The 21,152-nt window shown below is 40.2% G+C and overlaps 1 pseudogene; it reads left to right on the forward strand.

The window, feature by feature from the left end:
• Positions 1-1,555: 1,555 nt before the first annotated feature.
• On the forward strand, positions 1,556-2,036 carry LOC113918935 (annotated as a pseudogene).
• Positions 2,037-21,152: the final 19,116 nt, after the last annotated feature.

Here is a 21,152-nt window from a genome sequence, read left to right on the forward strand (position 1 = left end):
TTGAGGGCACTTGGCACTTTTCTGCATAGGAGGAGGGTAAACTATGAGGCCTACTGTGAATTGCTGTATTCTATAGAGATTAATAAAGTACTGTATCATTGTGTTACATGATCAATATAGAGTTTATAAGCATAGACAAATTCAATTGTCTGCAATGAATTAGGTTTCAAAAGCAGGGCAGTGAACCAAGGCAATTTAAAATGTTAAGTGACTACTCTCATATGTCTAAAAAATTCCATCACTAGAAATTTTATCATTATTGGAATACTTTGTCCCTTTGAAATATTAGTCATGTTAACCTTAGAGTGAATGAATTAACTACACCTTTCCCTGAGAGCAGTATCGATGGGCAGAACATTGGTGTGGGGGGCCCACGGGATGGAGACAGAAAAAGAGAAGAGTGGTCTGCAAGGAATTGTCAGATGTGACAGCTCAGGGACTGTAGCCCTTTTTGCAAGGCTGGCAAGCTGGGCCAACATTTTAAATTGCAGACTGGCCTCAACCAGGGTTCTGCTCAGGGACAACATTGTTATGGCTGCTGGAAGCTCATGCCCAGGACTGCTGGTCTGGGTTCTGGCTGCCTAGCTACCCACTCTTTGACCAGCTGTCTTGTTTTCCAGATCAGCAAGGATCTTAGTTGCAAGTGAGGGATCAGGGGAATTGTTTGGGCTCATATAACTGGAAAGATCAGGAGTAGCGATGGCTTCAGGGTTCAAAGGAACTCATCCAGGCTCAGTTTCAGTCCATCCCTTGTCTCAGCCTTTTACTGTGTTGACCTCCATCTCAGGTTTCATGGCTGCATGGTGACAATAGCTTTAGTCTCTATATCCCCTCAAGTTCAAGGGACATGGGAATAGAGCTCACGTTTGCTTCAGAAGTCTCAAAAAAAGTTCTCCTTGTGTTTCATTGGCTCTAAGAAGTCAATGTGCCTGTCTCTGAAGAAATTGCTGTGGCCACAGGAAATAAAAGCTCTGATGGACCACAAATAAACGGAAAGACATCCTGTGTTCATGGAATGGAAGACTTAATATTATTAAGATGTTGATACTGTTCAAAATGATTTACAGGTTTAATGTAATTCCTGTGAAAATCCCAAAGGCATAGAAAAATTCATCCTTAACTGTATGTGGAATCTCAAGGGACCTTGAAAAGCCAATAGAATTTTAAAAAAGAACAATATAGTTGGAAGACTCACACTTTCTGATCTCAAAACATATTATAAAGCTCCAGTCACCCAAATAGTATGAAACTGGCATAAAGGCAGACATGTAGACCAGTGGAACAGAACAGAGAGCCCAGAAATAAACCTTTGCTTTCGGTCAACTGATCTTCGATAAGGGTACCAAAACCACACAATGAAGAAAACAAAGTCTCTTCAACAAATGGTAGTAGGACAATTGAATATCTGTGTTAAAAAAAAATAGACAACTTCCGGCCTCCCTCTAGCTGCCATCTTGCGTCCCCGCGTGTGTGCACCTAATCTCAGCTGGTCTGCCCGAGACCCCCTGAGCGCCAACGCTATTCCCCCGTGCGGTCCCATTTCCGCTCCAACAAGATGAAAGAAACTATCATGAACCAGGAGAAACTCACCAAACTGCAAGCACAAGTGTGCATTGGTGGGAAAGGAACTGCTCGCCGAAGAAGGTGGTTCATAGAACAGCTACAGCAGATGATAAAAAACTTCAGTTCTCCTTAAAGAAGTTGGGGTAAACAATATCTCTGGTATTGAAGAAGTGAATATGTTCACAAACCAAGGAACAGTGATGCGCTCTAACAACCCCAAAGTTCAGGCGTCGCTGGCAGCAAACACTTTCACCATTCCAGGCCATGCTGAGACAAAGCAGCTGACAGAAATGCTACCCAGGATCTTAAACCAACTCGGTGCAGACAGTCTGACTACTTGAAGAAGATGGGCTGAAGCTCTGCCCAAACAATCTGTGGATGGAAAAGCACCACTTGCTACCGGAGAGAATGATGATGAAGTTCCAGATCTTGTGGAGAATTCTGATGAAGCGTCCAAGAATGAAGCAAACTGAATTGAGTCAACTTCTGAAGAAGATAAAACTTGAAGAAGTTACAGGGAGCTGCTATTTTATATTATGACTGCTTTTTAAAATTTTGTTCATGGATCTGATAAAATCTAGATCTCTAATATTTTTAAGCCCAAGCCCCTTGGACACTGCAGCTCTTTTCAGTTTTTGCTTATACACAATTCATTCTTTGCAGCTAATTAAGCTGAAGAGGCCTGGGTATAAAGTTTGAAACAAGGTTAATAAAGTTCTTTGCCTAGGGAAAAAAAAATAGACAAATGGGAATACATCAAACTTAAAACTTTTGTACATCAAAGGACACAATCAACAGAGTGAAAAAGCAACCTACAGAATGGGAAAAATATATGCAAATCATATATCTGATAAGAATATCCAGAATATATAAAGAACTCCTACAACTCAAAAATAATGACAAAATCAAATAACCTGATTTAAAAATGGCCAAAGACTGGAATAGATATTTCTTCTAAGTTGATATACTATGGCCAACAGGCATATGAAAAGATGCTCAATATCACCAATCATCAGAGAAATTCAAATCAAAGCCACAGTGAGATATCACCATAACTCCTCACACCCATTATGATTTCTATTATTAAAAACAAAAAATATCTAGAAAATAGCAAGTGTTGGCAAGAACATGAAGATATTGGAAGTCTTGTATACTGTTGATGGGAATGTAAAATGGTGCAGCCACTATGGAAAATGGTACAGAGGCTTCTCAAAAAATTAAAAATAAAACTATCATATATATGATCCAGCAATCCCACTTCTAGGTATATAGCCAAAAAATCCAAAGCAGAGTCCTGAAGAGGTATTTGCACACCCAAGTTCATAGCAGTATTGTCTCCAATAGCTAAGAGTTGGAAGCAAACCAAATGTCCATCCAAAAATGAATGCATAAGCAAAATGTGGCCTATACACACAATGGAATATTATTCAGGGTCAAAAAGGAAGGAAATCCTGTCACATGCTACAATATGGACGAATCTTGAGGACATTATGCTAAATGAAATAATCCAATCACAAAACCCAAATACTGCATGATTCCACTTACATGCTATATCTAAAGTAGTCAAATTCATAGAGACAGAAAGTAGTATAGTGGTTACCAGGGTCTGGGAGGAGAGGAAAAGGGCAGTTTAATGGGTATAGAGCTGCAGTTCTGAAAATGTTCTGATCTATTTCATAACAATGTGAATATACTTAACACTACTGAACTTGTACATTTAAAGATGGCTATGATGGTAAAGTTTATTATATGTTTCTCACCACAATTTAAAAAAGTACCTATCCTAAGTCCCATATCAGATTAATTAAATCAGGTAGAGTGGGGCTAAGACTTCAATATTATTTAAAAGCTCCCTGGATTATTTTAGGGTACAGTCGGATTTGCAAGTAGCTGTCCTACCCTCTAATCTTGAATCTAATCTGGTCTGCCCAATTCTTCCTCCTTAGCCAATTACTGCTAGGGGTAGGCTTTACCCTTTCACACAGAGGAGTATGGAGTCAGAAGTCTACTTCATTCAGAGCTGGGCTGGGATGCAGATTCTAGACGGGCCACCAAATCATCTCCATAGATTAGAAGCAGGGTATTAATTAATTCGTGTTTCCATATACAACCCTTTGTGGAACTTCTGGTGGGCCAAAATAGGAAATGCTTAGTACAGCTCCGAGTGAGATTCCAGGCAAAGTCAGGCTTTCCCTTAGCGGGACTTAGCAGAAGGAAGAAAGCAGATGGAAGGGAAAGAGACAGTAGTGGCCCAGAGTGCTGCCAACAGAGAAGAAGTCACAGTGGGCAGCAGGAGGAACGTGGCCACCTAAGATGGGATGGTTAGGGTTGGACGGAAAGTCCCAGAAGCCAGGAACAGAAAGCTTGAGGAAGGGAGAGCAGAAACAATATAATTCCTTTTTGTCTAAAACTGGACCTATTTAATTCACTTTTAAATAAAATAAAAACTGCTGGGGTGAGGGTAGGGAAGAAGAAACCTTCTTTATGGGGAAGAGAGTGGGGAGCAGGGAGTGGAGTTTTTGTGCAGAGAACAGTAATCAATATTCAAAATCTTACTTCTTAATACACCAATGGATTGAATTCAGGCTTTAGCATAATTTAATTAAATGGACTATTGTTTTTCTTTCTCACTGGTTTTAGGGAGAGAGCTACAAGTATGAGGTGAGCAGGATTAGGTTCTAATTGAAGTAGATCCATCTGCCTCAAAGCCAACAAGGCCTCTGTAAACAGACTGAGAAAGCTTTTGTATCAGTTTCATATTCAGCAGGGTGTGGGTGTACAGAAGGATGAACGTTACCAGCTTGGTTTCCAGTTTTGAAAGCAGGGGGGCAACATGTTGGGTGAGTTGAAAATTTTTTAAATTGCGGTTGGGTTTGTTCATTGGACATGTTAGCTAGGTGGTATTGGAACAGGACTATGTCATTTGTACTTCTGCAACACTTTCTTCCAGAAAATGTGTTCAGATTTGATTTGCATTCAAAAAAAAGGAACTGATATTTAAGTGTCTGTTATGTGATAACAGGCTGGGTGTTATAGATAGAGCATCCTACGTTAATTCCCACAGCAATACCCATTTTGCAGTTGAGGAAACTGAGACTCAGGAAGATTTTTATTAATTTTTCAAAGGCACTTAGCTAATAAATAGCAGAACTGGGGTTTGAAGCCAGTTATTTCTGACTCCAAAGCCAATATTCCTTCTGTTGGTTAACCCAGATTTTGAAGACAGTGAAGCTAAGACGTATAATTCCTCTGATTCAATTTTCACGGAGTCACACTTAGATAGCAGATATAAATCTGAGTCCTCAAACTCAGAGGTCCAAAAAATTTTTAATTTCTATACATTAACTTAATCATATGTTAAACCTCCATCCTGATAGGCATTCTACTAATTTCTGTTGAAGTGCTCATGTCCAGGCCACGTGTTCCCCCGCCCCCCCCCACACCACCCCCCCCAGGGTACACGCAGCTATTTCCATACCGTGCTTTGGCCTTGCTGCCCCTTGGCACATCATGGCTGCAGCTTGGGGCCCAGCCACTGAGGTCTGCTCCAGTCCCTGGGGGCTTTATTCTAAGCAGAGTCCTTCTTTAATCCTGCTTCCCAGGAAAGTAGTCATCTCTCACCTCAAATTTTGGTCTCAGCAATGGATTTAGGCTTTTGGAAATACTAGTCAGAAAAGATGAGCGATGCCTACCTCAAAAAGTTGCTGTGTAAAGACTAAATGAATTATCTATAAATGCTCAGCACAGTACCAGACGCATGGTACACGCTCTATAAATATTAGCTATTATTACATATTTTAGAATATATTTACCTATATTTTTTCTCTAGTTTTTACCTATGTGGCTTACAAAATACATGTAAATATATAGGATTTGTAATAACTTGCGTATAAGCAGTGCTGATATTGTTTTATGCCCCACAGGCACAAAATTTTACTGTTCTGTTTCACACAATTCCCATAAAAAAAAAAGGGGAAAAGTATGATGCTGTTACAATTGAATGCAATGAACTACACAGTATATTCTTGCTCCTTTCATTGTGTCTAGGCATCGCTGAGAATTCAATCCTCCCCTTACAATTTTACACATGATGACTGGAAGAATTTTCCAGAGACTAGCTGCTGGCTCTGTTTCTTTCAACTCTCATTTCTCCTCCACAGCCCCATATGCTGTATGATGTGCTGTAGGTCAGTGTCAGATCGTGATAGCATCCCTTTATTTCATGGTCGATCACACAGTGGATAGAAGGAGCATTCCTGGAAGGCATTCCTACAGTGGGATGATTGTAAGCCACCCCCAAATATCCCACTGATATTAAGTGTGACCCCAACTCCGCTTTTTGTTAGCCAGATCCAAAAAATTCCCACCGATGATTCAGTGCCACCTGCTAAGAAGGGAAACGTGATGGTAAGGAAGTTTGAGTGGAAAGAGATACTAATCTTAATGGAGATCAATTTATCTTACATCTACAAATTTTCCAAAAGCATAACTTTTGGAAGGTCTCCCAAGGACCTTGAAAGATGTCTGTGCAGGTAAGAGGCCTGAAGCTTCACCCTGTTTTCATGGTAAATCGCAAGTATTACGTGGTATCCTTCATGTAAAGGGCAAAAGACTATGCCTCACACATCCAACAAATGATAACCATTGTTGGCGGTCGAGTTGTAATGGGGGTGGTGGAGACACCTGTGCTAACTCTTGTCCATATGCCCTCTCCAACTCACCCACACCTTCTCGGCCCTTCTCTGACTTGTTCCACACCTAGGAAGCTGACCTCTATGTTTTGCCTTTACAGACTTCCTAGCCCCTCACTTCCTGTGGGCTTTGGCCAGCAGGAGCCATGAGCAGGAGTTTGGTGAGTAAGAAGAAAGACAGACTGGGATACTTATTACCATCCCCTCCTTCCCCCAGTTTTCTTCTGTTCTGACACTGTCTGCATACAGCTCCAGCTCCTCTCCCAGGACTACAGAGCTTGCTGGGCCCAATAACACCACTTCTACCCTTTGCTCTCATCCGGACTAAAAGTAGCATAAACTTCCTGCTGCTGTTGATCCTGGGTGTCTCCCTCTCCCTTGTTGCTTTCCTTAACCTGTTCACATCTCTGTAACTAGTCCCTTCATTAACTCCTTTCAGTCAGTCCTTCTGAGTGTCTGTTTCCTGCTGGATTCCCACCGGATACCTTGTTTTGACCCCAAATACTATGGTCTGTGGTCATTTATGGCTGTATTGCTTTCTGTTTCCCCTGGTATCCTGAGATAAAAGTGTTGCTTATTTTCTTCTCAGAGTGAGTCACGAAAAATGTGTACCTAAAGTCATCTGCTTCTCCTATTGTGCAGTCATAAACCTGTACAAGCCTCACGTGTCACTTGGAAAAGAGCTCCGCTTGTTGACCCTGATGTGAATTTCCCCTGGGGCTGACACGTCCCTCAGAGTATTTAGCCTCTCTTTAAAGTTTTGAAGTTTCCATGTATGTTTATATAACCACTTAACTCTGTCCTATGTAGCTCTAGGGAAATTTGCTGCACTCATCAGAAGTTGAATTGTCCCATCATATTGCATAAGATGAAAACCTGACCCCATTCAACCACCAGAGCAATAGCCAGAGAAGACATTAAGTGAGAACTGATTTTCAATCTGGAGATCCCTTTCCATTCATGGGTCCTATAGGGTTTCTTCCAGGCTGCACAGAGGGCTGTTTTTCAAAACGAATATAGTTTTTCTCTACCCTTAGGAAATACTTAATCTGGACATTAGAAATATTTCTGAGAGTGGGGAGGAGAACAGGAAAAAACCAGCATCATGTTTATCTTTATTAAGAGAAAGGGGAAAGAATGAGCAGATACAGAACATTCTTATGTCTTCTTCTTCATACAGCTACAGGTGACATCTCCAGAGATTATCTTTAAAGTGCACCAGACCTGGACTCACTATGACAATACTGCTTTTGAAAAGCGCTGCTTAGGTTCTTGCCCCATCTGACGGTCATGGCCACCCATGGAGAGGATGTACTCCCTGAATATTCTAAGGAAGCTCACACCTGAGTCTGTCTAGGCCTAACTGTTGATCTTTTGTTTCCCCAGCCAGTATTTGTTGGTGCCTGTGATGGGGGAGGCCCTGTTCAAGCTGCTAAAGATACTGAAGTGAATATGAGAAAGTCCTTAGCCTCCTTATAGAGGGGCTTACATTCTAGCAGGAGAGACAGAAGAATAAACAACTAGGCAACTAAGAACATACATATATAGTATATTATAATTTTAGTGATAAGTGCCCCAAGTACTAGGACTGCAAAGTCAATTTATTGTAACCAATAAATATCTTCATCATGTTGGTGGGCAGAAAATAATTAACATAGGTAGGGGACACCTGGCTGGCTCAGTCTGAAGAGCATGTGACTCTTGATCTTGAGTTTGTGAGTTTGAGTGCCATGTTGGGTGTAGAGCTTGCTAAAAATAAATAAGTAAAGAAACTTTAAAGAAAAGAATTATCATAGCAAGTCTGAGGCTGCCATCCGTAGAAAGGCTGCTTGCAAGGTTTGCCATTGACTGGTGTCTGGGAATTGAATGGTAAACTGTTCTCTACGCTGATAGAAAACAAAGTGGTAAGAGTAGCTCAGTATGCCTAAACTGTCTAAACACCTGCTTTCCCTCTGGCAGTCTAGAATTTTGGTATGTGCCATGCATGGGGTGTCTATGTGACCAGCCCCCAGTAAAAACCTGGGCACTGAGTCTCTAATGAACTTTCTTGGAAAACATTTCACACTTGATATCACAATTCACTGAGGGAGGAATTAACTGCATCCTGTGTGACTCCATTAGGAGAGGTTCTTTTGTGCCTGGAAGATTGAGCCTGGTTTCCCTCAGACTTTACCTCAAGTGCCTTTTCCCTTTGCTGAATTTGCTTTGTATGCTTTCAGTATAATCAACCAAGGCCGTGAGCATGATTATTTGCTGAGTCCTTTAAACCTTCTAGTGAATCACTGAACATAAGAATGGTCTTAGGGACCCATGACACAGTTGGGCTATAGAATCAACAAGTTGGAAGATGATGGTAGGGTAGCTTAGAGCACCACATAAAAAACTAGGGTTGGTTTTTTTAAAGATTTTATTTATTTTGAGAGAGAGAAAGAATACACATGTATATGCATGAGCAGGGGGAGGGGCAGAGGCAGAGGGAGAGAGAAGCTCAAGCAGACTCCATGCTGAGCATGGAGTCCAACTAGGGGCTAGATCTCAGGACCCTCAGGTCATGACCTGAGCTGAAATCAAGAATCAGACACAACCGACTGAGCCACCCAGGCACCCCTAGGCTGGGTTGTAATAAAGCTGTTACTTCAAACAAGCAAGTAAAAAATAACCACAACAAAAAACTGGGGTAAACCCTAAGGAATATTTAGGGGAAGCTATCAGCATCCCAGCCAATGGACACCCTGGCATTGGCATAACCTAAAAAATTGTAGCCACACCTCATATTCAGAGAAGGTCATTTTGTAGAATGATGAGATGAATGGATTCTTATTTACAGACTTTTAAAAATCATATTATTTTATTTTTTTTCATCATGATAAGTGTACTCTTTAATCTCTACCCCTATTTAACCCATCCCCCCACCCATCTCCCCTCTGGTAACCATCAATTTGTTCTCTACAGTTAAGAACCTGTTTCTTGGTTTCTGCCTCTCTCTCTCTCTTTTTCCTTTGCTCATTTGTTTTGTTTCTTAAATTCCACATATGAGTGAGATCATATGAGTGAGATCATATGGTATTTGTCTTTCTCTGACAGACTTACATTGCTCTGCATTGTACTCTCTAGCTCCATCCATGTCATTGCAAATGGCAAGATTTCTTTCTTTTTTATGGCTGAGTAATATTCCTGTGTGTGTGTGTGTGTGTGTGTGTGTGTGTGTGTGTGTGTGTGTGTGTATCACCCATTCTTTACCCATTTGATGGATCCAATTGGTGGATACTTCTGCTTCCATAGTTTGGCTATTATAAATAATGCTGCAATAAACATAGGGAGTGCATATATCCTTCGAACTAGTGTTTTTGCATTTTAGGGATAAATACCCAGTAGTGTGATTCCTAGATTACAGGGTAGTTCTATTTTTAATTTTTTGAGGAAACTCTTTACTGTTTTCCAGAGTGGCTGCACCAGTTTGCATTCCCACCAACAGTGCACAAGGGTTCCTTTTTCTCCACATTCTTGCCAATACCTGTTGTTTCTTGTGTTTTTGATTTTGGCCATTCTGACAGGTGTGAGGTTATATCTCATTGTACTTTCGATTTGCATTTCCCTGATTATGAGTGATGTTGAGCACCTTTTCATGTGTCTGTTGGCCAACTATATATCTTCTTTGGAGAAATGTCTATTCATGTCTTCTGCCCATTTTTTCATTTGATTATTTGTTTGGGGGGTATTGAGTTGTATTAGTTCTTTATATATTTTGGATATTAACCCCTTATCGGATATGTCATTTACTAATATCTTCTCCCATTCACTAGGTTGCCTTGTAGTTTTGTTGATGGTTTCCTTCACTGTGCAGAAGCTTTTTATTTTGATGTAATCCCAATAGTTTAGTTTTGCTTTTATTTCCCTTGCTTCAGGAGACATATCCAGAAATATGTTGCTACAGCCAACATCAGAGAGATTACTGCCTCTGCTCTCTTCAAGGATTTTTATGGTTTCAGGTCTGATATTTAGGTCTTGAACCCATTTTGAGTTTATTTTTGTGTGTGGTGAAAGAAAGTAATCCAGTTTCATTGTTTTGCATGTGGCTATCCAGTTTTCCCATCACTTTTTGTTAGAGAGACTATCTTTTTCCCATTGGATATTCTTTCCTCCTTTGTCAAAGATGAATTGACCATATAATTATGGGATTATTTCTGGATTTTCTATTCTATTCCATTGATCAATGTGTCTGTTTTTATGCCAGTACCATACTGTTTTAATTACTACAGCTTTGTAATATAACTTGAAATATGGAATTGTGATACCTCCAGCTTTGCTTTTCTTTTTCAAGATTGCTTTGGCTATTCAGGGTCTTTTGTGGTTCCATACAAATTTTAGGACTGTTCTAGCTCTGTGAAAAATGCTATTGGTATTCTGGTAGGGATTGCATTGAATCTGTAGATTGCTTTGCATGGTATGGCCATTTTAACAATATTTGTTTTCCCAATCCATGAACATGGAATAGCTTTCCATTTGTTTGTCGTCTTGAATTTCTTTCACCAGTGTTTTATAGTTTTCAGAATACAGGTCTTTCACCTCTTTGGTTAAGTTCATTCCTAGATATTTTATTGTTTTTGGTACAGCTGTCAATGGGACTGCTTCCTTAATTTCACTTTCTACTGCTTCATTATTAATGTATATAAATGCAACAGATTTCTGTACATTGATTTTGTATCCTGTGACTTTACTGAATTCATTTATCAGTTCTAATAGTGTTTTTTGGTGGAGTCTTTGAGATTTTCTATATATAGTATACGTCACCTGCAAATAGTTGGAGTTTTACTTCTTCCTTACCAATTTGGATGCCTTTTATTTTTTTTCTTGTCTGATTGCTGTGGCTAGGACTTCCAAAACTATGTTGAATAAAGGTGGTGAGAGTGGATATCCTTGTGTTGTTCCTGACCTTAGGGGAAAAGCTCTCAGTTTTTCCCTATTGAGTATGATGTTTGCTGTGGGTTTTTCATATAAAGCCTTTATTATGTTGAGATATGTTCCTCTATACCTACTTTGCAGAGAGTTTTTATCATGAATGGATGTACTGTGTCAAATGCTTTTTCTGCATCTATTGAAGTGATCATATGGTTTTTATCCATTCTCTTATTGATGTGACATATCATGTTGATTGTTTTGCAAATATTAAATCATCCTTGTATACCAGGAATAAATCCCCCTTGATCATGATGAATGATCTTTTTTTTTTAATGTATTATTGGATTCAGTTTGCTAATATTTTGTTGATGATTTTTGCATCTATATTCATGGGAGATAGTGACCTATAGTTCTCTTTTTTTGTGGTATTATTATCTGGTTTTGGTATCAGGGTGATATTGGCCTCATAGAATGAATCTGGAAGTCTTCCTTCCTCTTGTATTTTTGGAATAGTTTGAGAAGAATGGAAATTAACTGTTCTTTAAATGTTTGGTAGAATTCACCCATGAAGCCTGGTGGTCCTGTACTTTTGTTTGTTGGGAGTGTTTTGATTACTGATTCCATTTCATTGCTGGTGATTGGTCTGTTCAAATTTTCTATTTCTTCCTGCTTTAGTTTTGGTAAGTTTTATGTTTCTAGGAGTTTGTCCATTTCTTCTAAGTTATCCAGTTTGTTCACATATAGGTTTTCATATATTCTTTACAATTGTGTCTATTTCTGTAGTCTTGGTTGTTATTTCTCCTCTTTCATTGGTAATTTTGTTTATTTGGGTCCTCTCTTTTTCTAAAATGAGTCTTGCCAGAGGTTTATCAATTCTGTTGATCTCAAAGAAGCTGCTCTTGGTTTCATTGATATGTTCTTTTGTTTTGATTTTAGTTTCTATATCATTTATTTTTGCTCTAATCTTTATTATTCCCTTCCTTTTTGCTGGGTTTGGGTTTTGTTTGTTCTTCTTTTTCTAGCTCCTTTGGGTATAAGATTAGATTGTTTATTTGAGATTTTTCTTGCTTCTCAAGATATGCCTGTGTTCTTGTAAACTTCCCTCCTAGAACCACTTTTGCTGCATCCCAAAGATTTTGGACCATTGTGTTTTCATTTTCATTTGTTTCCATGTAATTTTTTTATTTCTTTCACTTCTTGGTTGACCCATTCATTGTTTAATAGCATGTTATTTAACCTCCATGTATTTGTGCTCATCTCAGATTTTTTTCTTGTGGTTGATTTCTAGTTTCATAGCATTGTGGTCAGAAAAAAGTGCATGGTATGATTTTGACTTTTTTTGAATTTGTTGAGATTTGTTTTGTGGTCTAATATGTGATTTATTCTGGACGATGTTCCATGTGCACTTGAAAAGAATGTGTATTCTGCTGTTTTAGGATGGAATGTTCTGAATATGTCTGTTAAATCCATCTGGTCCAGTGTGTCATTCAAAGCCACTGTTTCCTTGTTGATTTTCTATTTGGATGATCTGTCCATTGATGTAAATGGGGTGTTAAGTCCCCTACTATTATTGTATTCTATCGATTTTGTTTGTTTGTTTGTTATTAACTGTTTTATGTATTTGGGTGCTCCCATGTTGGGTGAATAATATTTATAATCATTATATCTTCTTGTTGGATCATTCCCTTTATTATATAGTGTCCTTCTTTGTCTCTTGTTTCAGTCTTTGTTTTAATGTCTATTTTATCTGGGGGCACCTGAATGGCTCAGTTGGTTAAGCATCCAACTCTTGATTTCAGCTCAGGTAATGATCTCATGGTCGTGGGACTGAGCCCCATGTTGGGTTCCATGCTCAGCAGGAAGTCTGCTTGAGATTCTCTCTCCTCTCCCTCTGCCCCCACCCCCACTCATGCTCATTCTCTCTCTTTCTTTCTCAAATAAATAAATAAATAAATCTTTATAGAGTCTATTTTATCTGGTGGAAGTATTGCTACCCCAGCTTTCTTTTGGCATCCATTTGCATGCTAAATGTTTCTTCATCCCCTCACTTTCAATTTGCAGGTATCCTTAGATCTGAAGTGAGTGGCTGGTAGGCTGCACATAGATGGGTCTTGTTTTTTTATCCACTCTGTCACCCTATGTCTTATGCATTTTTTTTCTTTTTTTTTTTTCAGAGAGAGAGAGTGCAAGCAGGAGTGGGGGGAGGGCAGAGGGTAAGAAAGAATCTTAAGTAGGCTCCATACCCAGCACAGAGCCTGAGCTGGTGCTCAATATCAGGACCCTGAGATCATGACCTGAGCTGAAATCAAGAGTCAGATGTTTAAACAGCTGAGCCATCCAGGCACCCCATCCTATGTATTTTTTTTTTTAAGATTTTATTTATTTATTTGACAGAGAGAGACACAGCGAGAGAGGGAACACAAGCAGGAGGAGTGGGCGAGGGAGAAACAGGCTTCCCACTGAGCAGGGAGCCCGATGTGGGGCTTGATCCCAGGACCCTGGGATCATGACCTGAGCCAAAGGCAGACGCTTAACAACTGAGCCACCCAGGCACCCCCATCCTATGTCTTTTGATTGGAGTGTTTAGTGCATTCACATTCAAATTAATTATTGATGATATGTATTTATTGCCATTTTGTTTCTTGTTTTGTGGTTGTTTTATAGTTTTTCTATGTTCCTTTCTTCTCTTGCTCTCTTTCATGGTATGTTGGCTTTCTTTAGCAATATACTTGGATCCTTTTCTCTTTATTCTTTGCATATCTGTTATTGGTTTTTGACTTGTGGTTACCATTAGGTTTGTATAATACATCTTCTGCATAAAACAGTCTATATTAAGTTGATGGTCATTTAAGTTTAAACCCATTCTTTACTCCTCCCCCTCCCACGTTTTAGGTATCTGGTGTCATATTTTACATCCTTTTAGTTTATGAATTCCTTGACTGATTTTTACAGAAATACTTATTTTTACTGTTCTTGTGTTTTTTTATTTTCAGACTCTCCCTTATGGCCTCTCTTTTCCACTCAAATGTCCGCTTTAGGGGTGCCTGGGTGGCTCAGTCAGTTAAGCATCAGCCTTCGGCCCAGGTCATGAACCTAGGGCCCTAGGATCAAGCCCCACGTCGGGCTCTCTGCTCAGTGTGGAGCCTGCTTCTCCCTCTCCCTCTGCTCCTCCTCTCCCCCTGCCCTGCTCACTCTGTCTCCTGCTCTCTCTCCCGCAAATAAATAAATAAAATCTTTTTTTTTAAGTTTAATATTGCTTGTAGGGCTGGCTTAGTGATCATAAACTCCTTTAGTTTTTGTTTATCTGAGAAACTCTTTATCTCTCCTTCTATTCTGAATGATAGCCTTGCTGGATAGAGTATTCTTGGCTACAGATTTTTCCCTTTCAGCACTTTGAATATATCATGACCCTCACTTCTGGCCTGCAAAGTTTCTGTTGAAAAATCCACTGATAGTCTTATGGGGGTTCCCTTGTATGTAATTATCTTCTTTTCTCTTGCTGCCTTTAAAATTCTCTCTTTATCACTATCTTTTGCCATTTTAATTTCTACATATCTTGGTATGGGTTGAATTTTGGGAGGATTTCTTTGCCTCCTGGATCTGGATATCTGTTTCCAATTCCAGATTAGGGAAGTTTTAAGCTATTTTTTCTTCAAATAAATTTTCTGCCCCCTTTTCTCTCTCTTCTTCTGAGATCCCTATAATGTAGACGTTATCGTTTGATAGAGTCACTGAGTTCCTTAAGACTATTCTCAATTTGCATAATTTTCTTTCCTCTCCTTTACTCACCTTGGTTATATTCCATTACTCTGTCTTCCAGGTCATTAATTCATTCCTCTGCTTCATCTAGTCTGCTATTTATTCCACCAAGTGTATTTTTTATTTCATTTATTGTGTTCTTGTTCTCTGATTGATTCTTTTTTATCTCTGTGTTAAGGGTCTCACTGATATTCTCCACTCTTTTCTATAGTCCAGTGAGTATCTTTATGATCATTACTTTAAATTCTGTATGGGGCATTTGACTTAGATCTATTTTGCTTCGGTCTTTTGCTGTGATTTGGTCCTATTCCTTCATTTGGGAGTTGTTTATCTCCTTATTTTGTCTGACTTTCTGTCTGTTGCTGTGTATTAGAAAAGTCAGCTACTTCTCTTAACAATAACAGCTTTATGGTGTAGAGGTCCTATAGTGCCCTGCAGTGCAGTGTCCCCTGTTCCTTAGGGCCTGGTGCTTCAGGGAGTGTCCCCTATATGTTTTGCGTGTGCTCTGCTGTTGAGTCTTGGCCTCTTTCCTTTAGTCCAGTTGTCTACCAAGGCTATCTTTGCCTATTGTGGGCAGCAAGGTGTGCAATAGTCTCCTTACAAAAGGAGACCTCCTGCTGCTGCTGCTGCCAGAACTGAGCTCCTGCAAAACATATGGGTCAGGAGATGTGGTGGAGCAGAGTTTGCTCTGGTCTCCTGGGGGAGGGACAAGGAGGGGTGTTGGTACAAGCAAGTTAGGTAATGAGTGTTGGTGCAGCATTGGTTACTACAGGTGGCCATAGATTGTGCTGGGGGTAGGGGAGGGAAATGGTGCCTGCCAGCTCCTTTGCTCCTGGAGGTATCTTCCAATTTACAGACTTCTTAAAATTTATATGGACTCAGCTTAAGTGGAGGACCTGTGATCACATTACCAGCGAATGGTTATAAAGTTTTTTTTTAAGATATATTTATTTGTTTGAGAGAGAGAGAGAGAGAGAGATCAGAGGGGAGGGGCAGAGGGAGAGGCAGAGAGAGAGAATCTTAAGCAGATTTCCCACTGAGCACGGAGCCCAACATGGGGCTCAATCCCACGACCCAGAGATCATGACTTGAGCCAAAATCAAGAGTCAGATGCCCAACCGACTAAGCCACCTAGGCACCCCCCCACCAATGGTTAAAGTTTTAAACCTCTCAATTTGTCTTAACTTTTGTCAGCAAAATAGACCTGGTTTTGAGGCTAGTGTTTACCTGGAAGTTAAACAATGAAATGAAACTTTGGTAGAGTTATTTTCTTATAGCTTCTCTGTCCATTTAATCTCTTAAAAAAAAATGCCTAGACTTTCAGTAATAGGGTGGAGAGTATGGTTAGAAATGGGTATGTCCCCTAGTCTTTATAGTACCAAGAAGGAGAGATTTGCAAGTAGAGCCACAGACCCAACTCCCAAGGCAAATGGAGGGGAACGTTCCAAGCAGACTTCTTGGTTCCAGAGTGGCAATTATCCTCTTCTTTTTTGCTTTATTCTTCACATCTCTTTCTTTTTTAATGTCACTTTCTCTCTCTCCTTTCAGACTTTTCCTTTCCTCTCTTCTCTCTTCTCTTATTTTCCTTCCTTTTGTCCCTTCTGTCCCTGACTCTTACCCACCCCTTAATTCATACCATCTTCTTTCTAGCTCCTTCTTGGTAATATCTTCTTGATTCAAGTTTTAACTGTCCTCTTGGCTGGGCTTTGGACTCTAACTCTGCCTAGCTTTGCATCTCCCCAAAACATATTCAACTACTCTAGATCAGACTGAGCCCTCTCAGTCAGCTGAAAACTGGAAAATCAATTGTAGTGAGAGCCTTCTTGAGCAAATAATATCTTCCTCCTGTTGCCAAAACTTGGGAAATGTATAAAAGGTGGCACCAAAAGTTCAGCTGAAGCCTCTAGAGCATTAATGCCTTAGAAATAACAGTGATACATGCTTTTTCACTAGGTCTATATTTTTAGTTATAGTATTTGCCACCCCCAAAGATAATATTGCCATGTGCAGTAGTAAATACACTGCATACTTAGACATGTTCCTCAGGGGCTAGAGAAAATCACTCAACCATCCAGACTGGTGTCACAAAATTCCCAACGTCCAGCCTTAGCTGGGCCACTGGGGCCACTCAGCAACACTTTTCATGGTCTTCAGTGAGTCCCTACCCCTCTTCCTACCCAAGAACTCTGACAACCTGTCATCATTCCTTTTTTTTTTTTTTAATATTTATTTCTTTTAGAGAGAGAGCAAGAGAGAGGGTGTGTGTGGGGAGGGGCAGAGAGAGGAGGAGAGGGAGAAAAGCAGACTCCCTGCTGAGCACGGAGTCCCATGTTGGGCTTGACATAGGGCTCAGTTCCACAACCCTGAGATCATGATCCCAGCAAGTGGAAACCAAGAGTCAGACACTTAACCCACTGAACCACCTAGGCACCCCAACCCTTCACCATTCTTGAGATCTTTACCCGCCATCACAGTTTTCATATTTAGCAGATGACCCTCCCTCTATTTTATTAAGAATGTGATTGGATAAGAGAGTTGACATTACAAATTTACCTTCTTCCATCATTTTCTCCTCTGCCATTTGTGGGGATAAAGAGTTCCTTTTTCAGTTTAAAGCCAGCCGTTTCAATTAAACTCTTGATTTCATTCCCTCCCAACTCTAGCACTTCCTTCTATGCATTATCGTCTCTCTTATATATCACCAATTTTTCTTTCTACTGGCTATTTAAAAAAATAATCTCTCTGCCCAAATTGGGGCTCAAATTCATGACCCCAAGACCAAGAGTTGCATGCTCTACCAACTAAGCCAGCCAGACAACCCTCTTTCTACTGGCTCTTTGCATATAAATATGCTCAAACACTACTTTCTGTGGAAGAATAATCTTATTTGACCCTTTCTACCTCTGGATACTGCCTAGGTCTCTGATTCCCTTTCTAGTCATGTTTCTGGATAGAGAAAAATTAACTTGTTTCTCCATTCGCTCACTTCCCATTCACTCCTCACATCCCTGAGATCTCACTTCCATCATCCATCTCTTTGTTGAAAATTATTCTGGCAAAGATCTCTAATGTTCTTCATATGGACAAACCCTATAGACACTTTTCAATCCTTAGCTTATTAGACCTCTCTATAGTGCTTGACACTATTGAACTTCCATTCTTGAAATTTCTTGGCAACTAGGCCAGTTCTCTCCTGGTTTCTTTCCATTTCTCTGATTGTGCTTCTTAGTTTCTCTAATGGGATCTTCTTGCTTTACTAACATTTTAAGCTGGAAATTAAAAACTCTAGTATCTACTGGGGCCAGGCAAGTGATATAAATAAATGAAGCAAGTGTATGAAATAGAAGCACTATGGTAGTGATTAATGGGAGTTGACATTAGTCTTGGTGTTAGAAAGACAATGGGGAGTAGTGGAGACTGTAAACAATTTGAGAACATGTATCGCATTTGAAAGGGGAAGCTAGTACTCAGTTTTGGTACAATGTTGTTCTGTGAAAATGCAAGCCCAGTGGGTCCAAAGCTCCTGATTTTAAGAAAATCTGGAAATCCTCATTTTGGTGTGAAATTTTCTGATTTTTATATGTTGGCAACAAAGTCAAATTTGACTATGTCAACCAAAGAAAGCATGCTGAACGTGTTTTTAAGAATTTGCCTTAAATATTGGTATATTTCTTTATATACTCTCCTCGTACTGGCTCATTTACTATCATGATTTAACTCCCTCTGATGAACTGAAGATCTCCATCTCCTGGCCCGGTATCTCCTGTGACATTCAGATACATAGATCCAGCTATTTGCTGGGCATTATAATTGCATGTTCGATAAGCAGTTCAAGTTCTACACACTCAAACTTGAACTCATGGTTCCCCAGACATCTCCTCCACCCTCTCAGCTAGTTGTGTCACCATCTTCCTGGGCATTCAATCCAGATTTCTGGGAGTTTATCTGGATTTTTGTTGCTATTGTTCTCTCTTATTCACAGCTTTCCACAACCAAGGCCTGCCAATCGTACTTATTGCATTCCTTGATCTGTCCCATCCTTCTACCACTGTCTTCGTCAATGTCCTCAACATCTCTTGCTTGAACTAACCCATTAGACTCCTAAGTATTCCAGGGGTGCCTGGGTGGCTCAGTCACTTAAGCATCTGACTCTCCATTTCAGCTCAGATCATGATCTTGGCATCGTAGAATCGGGTCCCCTGTTGGGCTCATGCTTATCCCTCTCCCTCTGCTCCTCCCCACCCTACCGTTTGCTCTCTCTCTCTTTCTCTTAAATAAATAAATAAATAAATAAATAAATAATCTTTCAGACTCCTAAGTATTCCCAACCCATTTGCCTGCCTCAGATTAGCCATCTTAAAATCCATTCTTTCCACTAAGGCAAATCTGACTACTCTCCCATCTTCTTGAAACATTTCAAGGGCTCCCCATTGCCTACTGAATCCAAGGTTTTCAGTGACCTTGCCCCTACTCATCTGTGTACTCGGTGCTCTAGTACTACCGGATAAATAACCTGTAGCTCTGCACATATGCCAATGTGCTTCCTGCCTCCTTGACTTTACTCTTTTTGTCCTTTCTGTCTCCCCACATTCTTCCCAGTATCCTCTAATTCTTAATGTTAAAGATGTTTCTCTTTCTGAGAACCCTTCCCTGAATTTCCAATTTGGGCCAAGAGTCCCTCATCTGAGCCCTAATAACCACTGTGTTTATGTTATAGTTTTTCTTTTATCACGTTGTAATGATGTGTTTATGTGGGTATCTTCTATCCAGCAAGCTGCCCTAAGGTAGAAATCATAACCTAATTCATTTGTACCCTCTCCCCTCCATCTTAACATCTAATATAATTCCCAGTACATCACAATGACTCAATATTTATTGAACCTAAACTAAACCCAACTGATACCTCATGGCACTTGGTCATGAGAAGTTTCCCAGGGATCAGAAAGAGGTGTAGAATTTAACCCAAGACTTCAGAGACAAAGAATTTATGACAAGTTTTATGTATACCTATAGTTACAAAACCATAAGAAGGAAAGAGAGCTAAGTGGTAGTACACTAAAATCCCAGAAGATGGGGTTATAGCCTCATCAGACCAAGGAGAAGAATGCACCTTTGGACTATAGTAGTTGAATCATGGGTGTCCAGTTTAGAGGAGGGAGTTGTCCCACAGTTCTCCATCCTGGTCAGCCTACATCCTAATGCTATGTCCAGGTCTGGGGGTCTCCTGTTTGCATGACCAACTAAGAGATGAGGACCAGCTTGGTGAGGAGTCCCAAAGCCCTGTCACTGAAGGGGAAGTTAAGAAACTGATGTTGTGAGGTGTCTTGTCTGAAGAAAAAGAAAGTACTAGTGGGAACCTGAGAAGAGCATTGAAACACTGAAAAGTCCCTCATTTGAGAGAGGGAAGATATGTACTTCATGAGGTAACAGAGAATAAAATTGGGACAAATAAATGAAAGCTACAGGGAAGCAAATGACAATCCATGTCAGGGACAGTTGTCTAAGAATCAGGCCTGTCAGAAAGTAACAAACTGTTTCACCAAGTAATCAGCTCTTATCCCGGGGAATGTTTGAGGAAATACCAAACAGCCAGCTGCCGAGGCAGTTTCAGAAGTGCTTGCTGCTCTGGGTGACATCCTGGACTAGACCAGGAGATAACCTTCCAATACTAAGAGCCTAGAATTCTGTGAGACTAGAGAAATCATCTTTCTTTCCTACAGAGCAGGTTAAAGAAGTTCTTCCTTCAAGTGAAGATGTGGAGAGACAAAAGATCTATCATTTGATTTCACCAGTTCAGAAACCACACTTGGTATTCTTGGTGTTCTCTCATCATGCCCTCCTACTTTTCTTGGACTTCAGTGTCCACCCACAATAGATCCTTCAGTCACTCTCAATTTGCCAGTCCTCTGATTCTTCCTGTGGTGCTGCAGGAGTGCAAGGAACTTCCCCAAAACTAAGGATGACTTTGGAAGGCCACCAAAGTGTAGGCGACCATCCTGTGGCAAGAGGGTGGCTAATTCTACATCAGTGCCTCTGCTGGTTGAAATTAGGTAGGAGGTACCCACAGGTACTCCTTCTAAGTTAAAACCCTCTCATAGGAGCAGGGAGGTTTGGAGAGCCCTACTCTTAAATATGCAAGAATAAGAGACAAGATATAAAAATAAGAGGAAATATCTGAGTCCAGCAAGGCTTAGAGTTAACTCCTCAGAAGTGATCTGGGATCTGGAGCTGAAGTTCTAT

The sequence above is a fragment of the Zalophus californianus genome, chromosome 1 (assembly GCF_009762305.2).
Source record: "Zalophus californianus isolate mZalCal1 chromosome 1, mZalCal1.pri.v2, whole genome shotgun sequence".
NCBI lineage: Eukaryota > Metazoa > Chordata > Mammalia > Carnivora > Otariidae > Zalophus > Zalophus californianus.